The sequence below is a fragment of the Mustela lutreola genome, chromosome 5, assembly GCF_030435805.1.
Source record: "Mustela lutreola isolate mMusLut2 chromosome 5, mMusLut2.pri, whole genome shotgun sequence".
Lineage (NCBI taxonomy): Eukaryota > Metazoa > Chordata > Mammalia > Carnivora > Mustelidae > Mustela > Mustela lutreola.
Window position 1 is genome coordinate 84523321 of NC_081294.1, and position 16905 is coordinate 84540225.

At 45.5% G+C, this 16905-nt stretch overlaps 1 protein-coding gene across 2 annotated transcripts in view; it reads right to left on the reverse strand.

Moving 5' to 3' along the window:
• The window catches only part of DPYSL3 (dihydropyrimidinase like 3), a 108730-nt gene that overhangs the window by 33035 nt on the left and 58790 nt on the right, over positions 1–16905 (reverse strand). The window lies entirely within an intron of this gene.

Below are 16905 nucleotides of genomic sequence, written 5' to 3' on the forward strand. Positions count from 1 at the left end.
TCTGCCCTCCCCTTCATTCGTGCTCACTCTCTTCTCATGCTGTCGATCTCTCTCAAATAAATAAGTAAAATATATTTTTATAAAAGAAAATATAAATATATAATTCATATATTTCAGGAGGAGAGCCAATCAGAGTCAGCTTTTAATATCCCAGATTTCATTAAAAGAATGACTGGAGTTTGGATTGCAGCATGAGGGGTACACATGGCTTTACTGGATTCCTGAAGGAGAAGAGAATTTGCAGGAGCCTGGCTGAGTGGAACAACTTGAAAAGACAATGGTACATTGCATTTGTTAAAAATTCAACTGACAGACTTCAAGTCCATCCATCCTTTCATCCATCCATCCACTCATCCAGCAAGTAATTAATATGTATGACTAAATACATACAGAGGATCCTGTTTTTAATGAGTCATACCGTGCCACTGTTTCACGAAACCAAAAAGGGATACAATCAAGGAAAAAGGGATGGCAATCAAGGAAAAAGAAAGTCAATAAAACAAATAAAACAACGTAGAATTGAATCAAGGGTCACAAAGTACAGGGGAGCGAGTTTGTTTAACCAGAGGTGGAAAGAGACCTTTGTGGGGAAGATCATGTAGATGGAGCAGGGATGGAGAGCTGCAGGCAGAGGGAATAGCACGCCCTGTGGCAGAAATGAGTTTTGTTTCTCGGAAAACCGGAAAAAGATCAGTTTCAAGATGCGGAGCTCAGGGATCGAGAAGAAAAGCAGCAGAGACAAAGCGGGCAAGGCAGACAATTAGCTTTCAAAAAGGACCTCAGATTAATGGGGGAGAAAGCCCACAAACAGGCTGACTTCTGGCTTTGGAAATAAAAGGGTGTGAACAAGGCCAAAAAATGAGACTTGAGGCTAGGCATCCACACGGGTACAGCAAAGTGCCCCTTAGTTCCGCCCACTCCCGGGGATTACATGAGAGTAGATTTCATCATGCCGTACTGTCAGGGGAGAGGCTCTGAACAAGGTACGGATCAAATGAGGCACCAGGGAAAACACCCACGTGTGCCCAGCAAGGAAGATGTGTGAATGACATCAACTGCAAAGTCCAACCACACGTGATCCACGAGCCCCTCCTGATCTGGGATTAGTCCGTAGGCCCACCCTCATTTCCGTCATGGATGGCCTTGTGTTTCATACCACAACAAAGTAAGACGCATGTAGTTATTGTCACATAGCAGGCTCTGTGGCCACTAAGACTTTGCCACAAAGTTCTCCCTGCCTTCTCCTGTGTTCACGTGGCTTCTGACGACCACCCTCTCCTTTGTCAAGCCTCCTGTCGAATGGCTTTCTCCTATAGGATGCATTACCTGACTTGCCAGCAAATCCCATCTGCTCCCCTTGCCATTTAGTTCAAACAATTCTATTGCTCTCGAATAGCTGCTTTCCTGTTTTGCCTAGAGCAAACCCTCCTTTGGTCTTGGGACCATGCCTCTTTTGATCTCTTTACCTTCATTCCTGGAGCCCATCCTAGACAGCTGTTAAGTTTTGGTAAAACAGATGGTTGAAGGGTGGGACACAGTAGGTTGTATCGTGTCATTATGATGGAAAGGCATCTGAGTCACAAAATGATGTGATGTGGCCAGAAAACTGGACTACTGTTTTAACAGTAATTGCAAAATTTTATGAGGCAGTCCCAGGGCTATGCTTCCCAAACTAGGGTGCACATTAGAAGAATATGGATTCCCAGGCCTGGCTCTAGGCCATGAGATGTGTACTTTATAAACTCCACAAAAGGCTCTCGTGCAGCCATCAGCCAGCCCAGCACCACGTGAGAGATTAGCACAAGAAAGCCCAGTTCTGTGTGTCCCAGGCACAGTTCTGTGTGTCTAGAGAGGCAGAAGAAGCATCTCCAGCAGAAACTTCATATAATAGTCTTAGTGACTACACGGTTTTTCTCTAATAGGTCAGCGCTCTTCTGGTGTTCTTTATTTTCTTAGCAAAGAACTGAAGTAAACGGCTCCGTGGAAAGGGGCCAGCTGCGAGCCCAGGTATGAAATATGACTACCCTCCCACCTAGGGAACATCTAGCCTCAGGAACGACATGCATGATCATTACTTCCTTCAACAAGCATCAGATATCAGCCAAGGGGCAAAAGCTATCTCAGGCCTATGGTATGTACAAAGACATGAGCCAAGTGGAATTAGCATCACTGAGATGGCATCATTGGAAACTCTTCAAATGCTAATTAAATACACCTTCTCTGGCTCAACAGTCAGGAATCTAAATAGATAGAGCACGGAGATGGGTTACAGGCCTGGTGTACGTTTCAGAGATAGGAGTAACAAGACTCTTGCTCTACGGACTGCTGTGGTGCTAATATTATTTCTTTTCATCAGGCAGACCAGAGATATCCAAACCTCAGTTCACAGAGTTTGAACAAATGCTGTCCCTCGAGGTCCCCAGCTTGTCCTCCACCTTTTATTAAAGAGGCTCATTAAACTACTTCGTTAATTTGAACGCTTTCCATGCATGTGGGGTCCACTACAAAGGGTAGCCTAGGCAAACGGTCCTCAGACACAGGAAAGTCTGAAAGACAGGCTGTGGGCTTGGCCTTGAAGAACAGCATAACTGCTGACCACCCCCAGGTTACATAAAACCAAACCTTACTGGTTACAAAACATGCTTGCCTGTGAGTTCACAGACCAGCCCTATAGATGAACATATGCTAGGGTTGAAAACCCACAAGACAAGCAGATCTGCCATCTGTGATTAAAAGTCATCCTCCATGATGTTAGAAAGGGCTGTTGCCTGGGGCCCTGCAGGGTTCCTCACATTCCATGCCCAGCCGCTGACAGGGTCCAACATCCATGAGCTGATGTCCAAAGAGGTGAAATGGTCTAGTCTGGACATCTAGCAATGATGTCGTATGATCTATACAAAGAATGATGGTATTTCTAGAACACACTGGGACCATCTGGAACCCCAAATAAAACTACTCAGAGCCTAAAATAGCCAAGGACCCTCACTGCCTTGGGTCCTGCCCTGCTGCCAAGGGCTAAGTACAGTGAGGTCCTGCAGGCCAGCAGGGTGCTAGGTATACCAGCAGACCGGGTTGGGTCCAGCTGGCTACTCCCCCGGCTGGGAAAATCAGGTGGACAACTTAACGAGGTGTGGGATCTTGAGTTAGGACATAACCTCTCAGAAGCTCAGATTTTATCAGTTCAGAGTGGATAGTAATTCCTAGCTCACTTCTCAGTGTGGCTGCCAGGAATAAACGGGTGTGTGTGTGTGTGTGTGTGTGTGTATGCATGCCCATGTGTGGGCACATGCACATATTACAAAACTAACAAAGTAAACACGCTCGAATATTAGTTATATTGATTCCATTCAAATTATTCACAGCACTTAAAAGTATTTCTAAAAGCCTTAAACTAAGTATATTGAAGAGAGACTGTCCCCATTTTCCAAAGGGGGAGATGTGCACAAAGGCGAGTGACTTTCTCCAAGCGACAGAGCTAATTAGTTCCAGGTGGAAGCAAATCCACCTCTCCTACCTCTGGACCCTGGATCCACCAAACCACTGAACCAAAGATCCTGAAACCTTACGACAAAGGGCTCTTTCTGACGGGGCTCTCTTTACTGTTTGCTACTGAATCTGACTGTTCCAGGGCTCAAATTGATGACCAGTTCTCTATGGAGGGTAACTTAAGGAATCCAGTAACTTTGAACCCAAAGCTTTTAAAAGCAGTGCTTTAAACCTGCTCCTTGTGGCCTGGATATATTCATGCAGTTTATAAAGGGATCTAACTTACAATCTAGGATAGCACCGGCCCTTCAGGTCTGACAATGCACTTTCTTTTCACCCTCACTAGTGTATGGTAATGATTAGAAAAAGCAACCATAAAAAATGCAGAGATTATCAGAAAAAGGGCGAGAAGAGAGAAAAAGAAAGGAAGAGAAGGAAAAGAAGAGAGAGAGAGCGAAGGAAGGAGGAAGGAAGAGGGAGAGGGAGGAGAAGATAAACTCTGTGAGGAGGAATGTGGTTACGAATGGCTGGATTCGGAGCACCTGGGTGGCTCAGTTGGTTAAGCATCTGACTCTTGATCTCAGCTCAGGTCTTGACTCAGGGTCGTGAGTTCGAGCCCTGCATTGGGCTTCACACTGGGTGTGGCGCCAAAAGAGAGGGGGAAAAAAAGCTGGATTCCAACTAGAACAGAGAATGAAAGAACAGAATCTTGAACTCGAGCCTACTGGAGATGTGGGTTCCCATTTTAGTCTTCCTCGTCTAGTCTTCAACTTAAAAGAATTTAAATCACCACTTCTGTCGATCTGAGGTAATGAGAACACGCCTCCCAGAGAAACCGGAGCCCTCTGTGGACTTCTTCCCAGTGAACAAAGTCAGCCTGAGAACAGTACTTAAGACACATCTGTTCTATACTCTGCCGACATTCCAGCTGCTCAGAATAAGAACTATAATCCTAGGAACAGAAAAGGAGAATATAAAATGAAGAATGTGTTCCAAAATCAAATATTTTGTTACCTGCGTTCAAATCACAAAGCACAGACTCTGATCCCAGTGGGGACTTGAGATCTTTTTAAAGACGAAGGTGCAGGTGGTTATTTAAAATAAAATCCCATCTGGGTAATTAAAGTTAGCTCCCTAAAAACATTCCCACTCTGAAGAATACATTGGGATGGACAGACAGCATGGATGAAATCTTGATGGGCTTTCTTCCTCTAGAGCAGCATCATTTAAAGAAGAGAGAGAAAGGGCTTTCTAAGAGTCTGGTTGACCCAACAGAGTATGCAGGGAAGATACTGAGCAGGACCAGAGCTCCCATCCTGGCTCTGCTGTCAAGTATGCAGCTTTAGGTGAGACACACAGACTGGAGCTTAACCTCCAGCATCATATGCTACCACCTGTGCCTGGACAAGTGACTTGGCTTCTCCAGGCTTCCATTACCTTGAAGGGGACAATGCTAGCCTTCTCTGAGGGCACTGGTGAGCATTATGGAGCTACTGTGTTCAGCCCTGTATAAACGCTGAAGGTATGTGAGCTCCCATCCTTTAGAGCTAGCCAGCGTAGAGTGGCCCGCTCACAAAAACTCAGGAAGACCTGAACGAGCACTTGAGCAATGAAAACAGAACAGACGTTGCCAGAAAGGGAATGCCAGAGATGACAGGGCCCACACAACTCCCAGCAACTGTTCTCACTCCTGCCACCAGGAGCCGGGCTCAGCCAAGACTTCTCCTTTATTTATTTTTTTTTTCAGACTTTATTTATTTATTTGAGAGAGAGAGCATGAGAGGGGAGTGGGTTAGAGGGAGAAGCAGACTCCCTGCGGAGCAGGGAACCCGATGTGGGGCTCGATCCCAGAACTCTGGGATCATGACCTGAGCTGAAGGCAGGTGCTTAACCAACTGAGCCACCCAGGAGTCCCAAGAATTCTCCTTTTGGGAGCGCCTGGGTGGCTCAGTGGGTTAGGCCTCTGCCTTCGGCTCAGGTCATGATCTCGGGGTCCTGGGATCGAGTCCCGCATGGGGCTTTCTGCTTGGCGGGGAGCCTGCTTCCCCCTCTCTCCCTCTCTGCCTGCCTCTCTGCCTGCTTGGTCTCTCTCTGTCAGATAAATGGATAAAATCTTAAAAAAAAAAAAAAAAAAAAAAAAAGAATTCTCCTTTTAAACGCACTCCCCAGAGGACAAGTTCCCATGCGCCACCGCCCCCCACCCAGGTCATTCTTCCTCTGGAAGAGGAGATAACACAAGGAGGTAAAAATCCACTCGCTTTCTTACAGCAGTAACAGAGAGTGGAAGGCAAGATCTTAAGCCTGTCCCCAAACCCACTCTCCCTGTGCCATGTATGGATCTGTTTCTAGGACCCTCCATGACAAACAGGCCTTGGCAACAGATGGAAAGATTAAGATCTGGGAGAAGAGAGACACCTTGAATGGAAATGCAGTTTCTTGGCTCTGGTTCTCTACTGAAACTGAACACAATTTCACAGCCTTGGCTGTCCCAGACCTCTGAAATGTGACAGACAAGTCTCAAAAACATTGTTTCACTCATCATCCAGACATACTTAAGGCCAGGTGTGCTAGGTTAACCTAGGGCACTCCCTTGAAAAACAGAGCCCACCAACCAGGATTTGTAACAGTGAGAACCACCATTTTTTGCTTTCTTTATTATGTTCTCTTTGGCCCTGGCGGGGCAGAACCCAAGGCAGGAAAAGCAGGAAAGAGGTGCTAACAATACAGTAAACAGTAGCCAGGAGAGGAGTACTACCCAGAGCCGGGTGGCCGCTCACTCCTCTGACGTTCTAGAACACCAAGGCCAACTGCATGCGTTCTTCCCTCCCCGGAACCATGTCAGCCATTTTAAAGGGGTGATTATCAGAGGGCCAGACAAGGTATGTGGCCTGCCCTGGGTCAGAGTGGAGTGGCGAATGAGCTGTGGATGGCATTGTAATCCTCGCCCCCTGATAACGGTCCCTCAGTCTTCTGCAAGGTTCCAGACACACATCAGCACAAGTGGATAACAAGGGTGGGAGTGAGAGCACAGGGAGGGGAGGCAGACAGGAGGAGCCATGAGGCTCTGTCCCAGTTGCAAGCAAGAGGGTCAGCTGGACCTATGAAGCCCAAACCTTGGACATGTGTGTGCCACTTTCACGATGGCTGACATAATCTGGTAGAGATTGTGCTGTCCTTTACATAATATTATCCTTACATAAGCGTATTTTCCAAGTAAACACTGTCTTACTCCCAGAGTACTTACTCTAAACCAGCATCACTTACCAAAAATAGACAGCCAACCTAGGAATGGATATTATAAAAACATCACTGCATTTTGGCGACATTCTGCTGCCTTCAAGGGGGTTCTAAAGGAAGAGCCCAGATCTGCTACGTTTGTTAAAAGGCAAAGTTACCTAGTGTCAGGGAGGCGTCCAACTGAGACAAGCACTATGCTGAGCCTTCTTCCCCGAACTACTCAGGTGGTTGGAAAAAGAATCAGAAAGGGGACACAAGGCCTCACTGTGGGATTCAATGTTATCTAATGCCTTCTTACAGAACAACCTCATGTAGGACCTCAGGTAGGAATGAGGGACCTTTGCTCCTCATCAGGGACCACTGTGGGCCGACATGGGCCAGTGTGGGTCCACACGGGCTTGTCAGAAGCAAGAGCAGAGCCCAAAGGGGAACCACAGGGAGATTACTGGGGCCCACGAAGGATCTCTGTGTCAAAAGATTCGGTTGGGGGAGGAGGGTGAGAGAAGGAGGCAGACTGGGGAAGAGGGGTGTGGGAACACCCCTGGAAGCACCAGACCTGGAGAAAAGAAGAAACCAGCACATCTCTAGCTGGACTCTGGGAGGGAAAGATGGAGAGGTTGCTATCCAGGATGGAAGCCAGCCCTGACAGCAGCTGGCAGAGTCATGAAAGAGTTTAGGGAGAGACCAAGAGTGTGGAATAGCAGAATACAGACTAAAGAACGGTCAGTGCTTTGAAGAACTAAATCATGGTCAACTTTGGTGTGACTTTAGGCGATAGCTTTGTGTTTTGTTTATGACCTTTTTGTTTTTGTTTGTCTGTTTTGTTCCTTTTTAGGCCTCAGATCTATGCAGCTACAGGTAAGAGTGCTCTGCACACAGGCCACCTAGAAAACTGGGGTCCAGCTCTGTTCAAACACAATCCCATGTCCCTTTAGTTCAATAGCCTGTGCAAAAGCCAAATGCTACTTCATCAGGAAGGACTGCATGAAATTTCAACCCAGGCCTTGATTCTAGGGATAAATGGGCTTAATAATTCATTCCTGAAACACACTGGTGTGCCTACTGCCTGTGAATGTGTAGGTTCAGAACGTGTAGGAAAAGTAAGCTATGAACACAGAGAGTGAATGAAGTCAAGAGAAAAAGGGTCAAACTCTCAACATAAAATGATCAGTTGTTGCTAGTAGTTTGGGGAAGTAGGCAGGAAGGGGGGTGGTGAATAGGTGAACAGATAGTACCCTGAGGTTTGGGGAGGGCAGTGAAACTACGCCATAAGATACTTTAATTGTGGGTATGGGATATTACACATTCCTCAAAACCACAGAACTGCACAAGAGTGAACCTTCATGTAAAAGTAGGACTCTGTTACTAACAGATCAATACTGGCTCATCAGTTGTAACAAATGTACCACCCCAGGGCCAGACGCTGATAACAGGAAGCTCTGGGGTGGGGGGAATGGAGGGAGATCGTGAGAGTACTCTGGGCTTTCTACTCAAATTTTCTGTAAACCTCAAAGTACTCTAAAACGCAAAGTTTGTCAATGAAGAGAGAGAAGGAGAAAGATCCTCTTTCCAGTAGAAATCAGAGAAGGGTTCACAGAGGCCTTATCAAGGTAGGTCTTGGGAAAAATTGCTAATCTGGACACCCGGGTACGGCCAAAGAGATAATTCTGATCAGAGTGGGAGAACAATAATTTACTTTTTTAATATTTATTTATTTTATTTGAGAGACAGAGAGCCAGAGTTGTGGGGGGTGAGGTAGAGCAAAAGAAGGCAGAGAGAATCTCAGGCAGAGTCCCTGCGAGCACAGAGCCCATCAGGGGGCTCGATCTCAGGACCCTGAAATCACAACCTGAACCAAAACCAAGAGTCAGATGCTCAAATGACTGAGCCACCCAGGTGCCCTGAGGAACAATTATTTATAACTAGCATTTACTGAAACTAACTTTCTTTCTTTCTTTCTTTCTTTCTTTTTAAGATTTTAGTTATTTATGTCAGAGAGAGAGATCAACAGGCAGAGGGCAAAGTAGGCTCCCCACTGCACAAGAAGCCCGATGTGGGATTTGATCCCAGGACCCTGGGATCATGACCTGAGCTGAAGGCAGATGCTTAACTGACTGAACTACTCGGGCATCCCTACCGAAACCTTCCTACCGAAACCTTCTTGTGTGCTAGAAGGTCTTCAAAGAGATCAATGAATCGTCAGGGAAATGCTTTTATTCTCCTCACTGAATTGAAGACATGAAAGCTTACAGAGGTTGGCTCATGGTCCAACATCACATAAGCAGTCAGGAGGAGAACCAATTGTACCAGCGCTAGAAATGCATTTCAGTGGGCAGCTGTGGTATTGGGCAGAGTCTCCGATGCCTAGGATCCTGGAATGGGGGATGCAAGAGATGGCCGGCTAAAAAGCGTGACCTTCATTCTGTGAATGCTGGGGAGCTCTAGAAGGATTTTGAGCAAACGAATGAAATGCAATCTCCAAGTAGAAGAAAAAATTAAGCTGACAGAATAACCATGATGGAGATAAAGGAAGGAACCAGTTGGAAAGCAACAGCAGATGGCAGGATATAAGAAAGAAAAGAAACAGCTTATACCTACTATTCAGGGTCCCAGGAAAGTGAGACTATTCTAACTGGATTATTAAAGAGAGTTTTACAAAGGGATTCTTTAACAAAGTGTGGTCAGGGTTTGGGCCATTAAATGGATGGGCGGCGTCAAAGGCCCACCAAGGGCAGGGAGCTACCCCATCCCCAGCCTGAAGCCGACCAGGGAAGGGCCAAGCTGAAGAGGGCTGCTGTATACACAGCTCTGTGTGACTGGGGCTGGGACCTTCAGGAGAGGCAGGCAGCCACTCCTCAGTAAGCAGCAGGAAGCAATCAGGAGGGTGAGATGCCCTGACCTCCACGGTGCCCCTTGCTTCCAATTTCCTAGCTGTGCTGAAGGAACTGAATCCAAGTAGGAGCCCAAGGGCAAAGGGCCTACAGCTGCAGGCCAGACAGCTCCCCAGCATGGAGCAGAGCAGAGGAAGTAGAGGGGGTAACTGGAAGGGTGAGCTGAAAAACGTCCCGCCCAGGCCCTGAACAGCCAACTGTGGGATGTAAGGGAGTAACACTACAAGAGAGCCACGCAATGGGTTGTCCTCCACCTATTTTTCCAACAAGTTAGGTCTATATCTTGACTTTAAAATAAGCCACAGATCAGGGGCGCCTGGGTGGCTCAGTGGTTTAAGCCTCTGCCTTTGGCACGGGTCATAGTCTAGGGGTCCTGGGATGGAGCCTCACGTCGGGCTCTCTGCTCAGCAGGGAGTCTGCTTCTCCCTCTCTCTCTGCCTGCTTGTGATCTCTCTCTCTCTGTATCAAATAAATAAATAAAATCTTAAAAAAAAATAATAAGCCACAGATCAATTTGCAACATATGACTCTATTGTTCCAAAAGCAAAAAATACTCTATGTGTGTTTATTATGTTTTTGTGTGAGCAGGAGAAAGATCTGAAAGGATCTTTCATCAAATTATTTTCAAATATTCATCACATTATAACAAAATATATCTATATATATAAATATATCAAATATTCATCAAATTATAACATCAAATTATTAACATTAGATATGGTTGGGGGAGAGGATGAAGATGGAAAAGGTATGGAAAACTCACTTGTCCCTTTTTCTTTCTCCACTATTTACTTACATTATGTCACTAGTTGTACAAAGCACATGCCGTTTTATAACTTTGACAAAGGGCTCAATAAAGAAAAGTATAAAGAGCAAAAAGAATAAGGTGATGGCTATGGTCCCGGCGACAGCAAGGATATGGATCAGAAAACTCGTGGCCTGCTGTAGAGGAAAGCTAGAATCAACTCAGCGACTGAAGGGGAAGGGAAAATGATGTGTCTGAGTTGACTGAAGTGTCAAGGCAAGGTGGCCAGGAAGGACTCATGAATAAAAATGGAGAACAGAAAAGAGGGGAACAAAGTTGAGGTACAAGAGTCTCAGTCGTAATTTTGAGGTGCTGGTCAACCATACAGTCATGAAGCAAATAGCTAGACATGGGGGCCTGTGACTTAGAAGGACGGGCGGGGTCAACGGATGAACTTGAGATAATGCCAGACTGAACTTGGCCATCCCAAGTGAAAGGCAACAGAGGAGAGTCGAAAAACTCCTGGAATGGGGGTCAGGAGCCCCAGATCCTGGTCTTAGCTCTGTGACCCTGAGCAAGGCACTTGGCCTCTCTGGGCTGCTGTCCAGTAAGTGGTACCCACCTCCTCTTTTAGAAGTAGACGCCTCTGTGATCATTTCAGACTGGCAGCTGGCTTTGACGGAGCTTTTAGAATGACAGGGAAGCCTAGTGGAACTCCCTAGTGCTCATCAGAAACAAGAAACTCTTTCACTGACTCTGAAAGCCAGCCCATCGCAATTCCCAGGGGAGGAATGCGGGCTCGGGCCTTGGAATGTGTGAGCGGCACTTTCAAATGACAGGCAACTGCTCCCTGGCTATTTGCGGAGGCCACAGGGATTCTTCTCCAAGTCTGACCTTATACTTTTAAAAAGCGGTGGGGGATTGTGGTTATAAGCACATAACCACTGGCTTATGCAACTTCCCCAAACCTGTCCCACGGTGGATGTGTTAAGAGAGCATACAGCTGATGCTCCAGCTCACACCACTTTGCTGTGGAAGGACCCTTGGAGAGGGATCATGGGAGTAAGGGACTGTGTCTAAGACCAGAGATGTCCCCCAGTCTGTTCTGCCTCGGGGCACAGGCATCAGAGGTCGGGTCTGTAGAGGAAAGCAGAGAGAAGCCCCATCACTCATGCTGTAGCTAAGAACCCAAATGGCAAATCAGTGCCAGACAGACTGGAGGAAAGAGGAAGGGCTTTGGAGCCCAGTCCTCACCGTGAAATGAAGAAAATGACATCCACCCCAAAGTACTAAGGTGAGGAGTGAGCCCAAACTCTGGCACATAGTAAGTGTTCAATAAATGCAGGTGTCTCTACAAGCTAGGACACAAAGCTCAGGTTAGTGCTTCTCATCTGGGTGCCTACATGCTCTCTCTCTCCTCTATCCCTGAAAAGTAGCTTGACATTTCTTTTCTTTTTAGTGTGTACGTGTGTGTGTGTGTGTGTGTGTGTGTGTACACAAACCACCTTCTTACAAGAACCCAACCACTTCCCAAGGAGCATGGGGAGCTGAGAGGATGCACCAGCTCACTCTTTTTTCTGGTTCTTTCTCAACACAATTAGCAGATAGTGGTAATGACCAATTCTCTTGCTCATTCTTCTGCCTGGAAACCTACAAACACACAGCTCTGTTTTTATTTGACAGACAGGTGGCTACTGAAGCAGTGGCTATTTTTTTGACTCTTGGACCCCAAACTTTTCCAAGTAATACAGAGAAAAGCGCAGATGCTCTGAGATCAAGAACTTCAAGAGGTCAGGTGGACACTGAATAAAATGAACCCTTAAAATAAATACAACTGAGCCTCCATTTAAAAATTATCAGAACTCGGGGGCCCCTGGGTGGCTCAGAAGGTTAAAGCCTCTGCCTTCGGCTCAGGTCATGATCCCAGGGTCCAGGGATTGAGCCCCACATCGGGCTCTCTCCTTGGCAGGGAGCCTGCTTCCTCCTCTCTCTCTCTCTGCCTGCCCTGTCTACTTGTGATCTCTCTTTGTCAAAAAAATAAATAAAATATTTTTTTAAAAAATTATCAGAACTCAAAAATGAGATTGGCAGGCAGTTAATCCCACTACAAAAGGTTTCTTCACACAATAGGCACCTCCTAGGATGTATTTCAGACTGCCTTCCATTTGCAAGTGTCACACCGAAATCACAGGACTGTATGCCCCACGCCTGAAGATTTACACACTTCCCCCCCTTACCTGCAAAGCCTTAACGGTGCTTCTCCGCCTTATAAGCACTATTTCACATTCTATGATTCTAACACCAGCAGAATAATCCTTTGAAATAAGTCCCAAATAGTCCTTTCTTTTATGACCTGCCTCTCCTCAGAAATGTTTCCAAAAGGGCTCTGAGGACTGACCTTTAGAGTAGCAAACACTGGCTGCATACCCAAGTAAGATGTGCGTTGTGACATGTATTCAATTGTGTCTAAAAAACAGCAAGCAAGCTACAACTGTTGCAAGTCTCTTCCCTTTGGCTCAGAGGGAGCAGGAGTCTGTCCATATATTACCGCTTTTGCCACTGTTCTCAAATCTTTCCGCCTTCCTTCACTGCTCCATTCATTCAAGGTGAGACCAAGCCAGGCCTGGGTGATACAGTGGGGAAGGACACAGAAGTGGTCCCTATCACCTATCAGTAGCCTTCGGATAACCCTGTTTCCTTGACACCTGTTCTCCCAAACCACAGACCCCAAGGAAAGCACATTAGCCTACAGTAAAGCAGTAGTGAGCCTTTTCATTCCTTGATTTATTTATCCATTCATTCTGTCATTTAACGTTTATAAATGCCTCCTGTTCACAGTAGTAGGGATACGACATGAACAAAATACTTTTCCCTGCCACTGTAGTGGTTAGAAAAGCAAGGAATAAATACACTAACTACATTAGTAATGGACTTGCAACAGTGATAAGGGGAATTCAGACAGAGGGGCAGGAGAGAGCGGAGGCTTGGGAGAGTCTAGGACTGTGACTGAGGAGGTTTTCGGAGAAAACATGTTTAAGAACCTGTCAGTTGAACAGAACTCTGAATGATTTGAGGGAGCAAGCCAAGTCAAGAATAGCTCCTAGGAAAGACGGCTCCCCACTCCCAGGGAGCGGCAAGCACAGCAGTCTTGAGCTGGAGACGAACATGGCCCAGGGAGCGAGAGAGCTGAGGACAGCTGATGTCATGTCACTGAGGAGCAGTGGCAGGGCAGGGGGTCTGGAGAGGAGGACGGTCAGGGCCAGGCGACGTGGAATCTGAAGAGCCACTGTCTGTTTCATTCTAAGGGCAACAGATGTTCGAGCTGGGGGAGTGACTTGATCTGATTTACATTTGTAAAGATCACCCTGGTTATGCCCACAGAATGATGCATGCGTAGGCAAAGTGGGAGCACAAAGATCAATTAGGGGGTTACAGCAAAACAAGGGAGGCTTGAGCTAGGGCGGTGGTGAGTGATGAGAAGTAGTAACAAGGGCTTGGATTGAGATTCTACTCTAAAGGCAGAGCCAACAAAGCCGCATGGCTAGTCTGGAGCTGACTGAGCCGGAGCCCCAGCATCTGCTGAAAACAAACCCTAGCGCCCTCCTAACTTGATTGTGCCTTCTTACCAACAAAGTCCGAGTGACTTTAACCTCCACAACGAAGCACTCACAGACCACACAGAACACGGAGGACAATTACCTTATGTCTCCATAGGATAAGCTTTGGGCTTACCATTTGCTCAAATTAGTTTGATGTTTTCTTTCGTTCTTTTCTTTTTCTTTTTTTAAGTCGACTGCATATTTAACAGGCCTTCCTGTTGAAATTACTTCTAAAACATGTCATTATAAAACTCTGGCGTCGACAATTTCCACATCTGTTCATGCGGCAGATGTATGGGTCCGGATTCCTGCTTTAGCAAACATGATCCAGTATGGATAAGTGACTCCCCTGCCATGGGTCAGATCTCTTCGGGGCCTGGGGTCCATCATTCCAAACCTTAATTCTTCACTATGTATAGCTGTCCATTTTGACAGGTGAAGGTATAAAGCCACTGGGCAGACTTGTAGTGAAATTCAGATAACTTATCTTTTAAAATTTTCCTGTTTTCTGCATTATTCTTAAAATCAGGGGCCAGATAGTTCCTGTTCAATCCATTAAGTGGATTCCAAGTCACTGAGACTCTGGAGTACATTTTGTCTTCTTCCTAACTTTAAACAACTAGATGACACTGGTGACTATGCAGCTTGGATGAAATTCCTGCCTGGGAAGCAAGCTGCTCCACCAATTAGTTATTAACTATGTAACTTGGGATAAAATAACCTCCTGAATCTGTCCCTACAGCTGTAAAGGGGAGCTATGAATAATTATAATCTGGGCATAAGGATGAAATGAGATGTCATGGATAAAATTATGACTAAAAATCAGTATACGCTCTGGGAGCTGTATAGGCTCTGCCATGCTCTGACATGGCATTATTTCTTACATTATTTATGCGGGTTTCCCTCTTCTGTTCCTTGAGAACTTCTCAAGTTCGAAGATTTGAATCTTTAAATGTCTTTGTCCTTAACTTCCCCCTGTATCCATCTACTAGGGCTGCCATAACAGAGTACCACAGACTGAGTGTCTTAAAAACAGTATTTATTTTCCCATAGTTCTGGAAACTGGAAATTCAAGATCAAGGTGTCAGCAAGGTTGGTTTCCCCTGAGGCTTCTCCCCTTGACTAGCAGATGGCCTTCTCCTCCCTTTGTGTTCAGATGGTCTTCCTCTGTGTCGGTGTCCTAACCCCTCCTTTAGGGCCAGTCATAACGGTTTAAGGCCCACCCGCATGACCTCACTTACCTCTGTCATGTCTGGGAAAGCCCTATAGCCAAATCTAGTCACATTCTGAGGTCCTAGGGGTTAAGACATCACCACACTAACTCTGAGGGGACTCAAATTCTCCTGCCTCCGAAAAAAAAAGGTGGAGGTAAGAAAAGTACTAAGGGAAATGAGTGCTGCGCTTCTTTTCTTCCTTAACTATTCTGCTGTGTGACCTTTGGCAAATTACTTTTTCTTCTTCGGCCCACATTTTCTTAATCATTAAAATGAGTGGTTGGGATAATGGATCCCTTATTTCTCTTCCTGCCCTTAACTGAGCAAAGCTAAGTTTTTCCCATAATTTCTCGCATCAAAAAGGGTCTGAGATAGAGCACACCATGAAGTAACTGAAATGAAAACAAAAGAAAAGATACCTCCTTTGTGGAATCAACGCATGATGAAGTCTCTAGAAACAGAGGATTAGATCCAACTGCTTGAAAACCTTCTAAGTTGTTTACGCCCTTTCTCTCCGTAAGGCCGTAATTTAAACCAATTTGGTTGGATAAATCAGAAACCCCAAACTGAATTTATCAATATCCCCAAACAAAGTAATCTCATCAAGATTTGGGGCCCAAATTTGCTTTGAGGGAAAGAGTATATGATTTCAAATGAAGGTCTCCTTGAAAGAATTAAGGGGGGGAAAGTTTTAAAAACAAACATACATACACACAGAGAATGTAAAATTAAAACCAGCTTCTGAGCTCATAGGTTAAGCCATTAAAGAGAGGGGAGAAAGAGCTGGGCATGTTTCCTCTCCAGCTGTGTAGCTTCAGGTCCCAGGACACTGTGTACCTCCACAATGTCAACAGCCTCAGCCAATCCGACAGGCAAGCAAAGGCGGACGTGAAAAAACCAACGTGCTCACACAAGAGCAGAAGAAGAGAGAGGGAAGGTAGAGCTCTCCATGGAAAGTGGCCCAACTGCCAAAGTCATCAGAGTAATGGCAGGAACACAGGAAGAAGGTGAAAGACAGTGGATTTCAAACTTATAGTCTAACAGTCTTGAGCTGAGCAACTCAGGGCAAGTTACTCAACTTTTCATTTGAGAATAGCTTTTAATTTAAGTTCACTGAAAACAAAGGCATCATTTCTTGTTTGTTGTTAATACTACGATTGTAGATAGGGCACCTCGGTGGCTCAGTGGGTTAAGCCTCTGCCTTCACCTCAGGTCCTGTTTTCAGGGTCCTGGGATGGAGCCCCGCATTGGGCTCTCTGCTCAGCGGGGAGCCTGCTTCCCCCTCTCTCTTTGCCTGCCTCTCTGCCTACTTGTGATCTCTCTGTTAAATAAATAAAATCTTAAAAAAAAAATACTACGATCGTAGAAACACACACAAAAATTCAAACAAAATGGGATTAATTTAACCAGATCCCCAAGCACTGGGATAATATGTGAGGTTTTTTTTTTTTTTTAAATTATGTTATGGAAGAGTATCTGAAATGTAGAAAGATGTCATAATATATTGTGGGATGGAAAGCAGTACATAAGACAGCATGAAAACTACATTATCCCATTTTAATAAATGGCATATACAGTCTTAAGAAAAAGTTCTAAATGGATATATTCATAAAATTTACAAGGGCTGTCCCTGATTAATTTCACCATAGCTTATTTGTATTGTCCTCATTTGATTTATTTTGGTAGATTTTTCTATAACCCTCATGCTGTTTTTTTATATTTGGAGGAAAAAA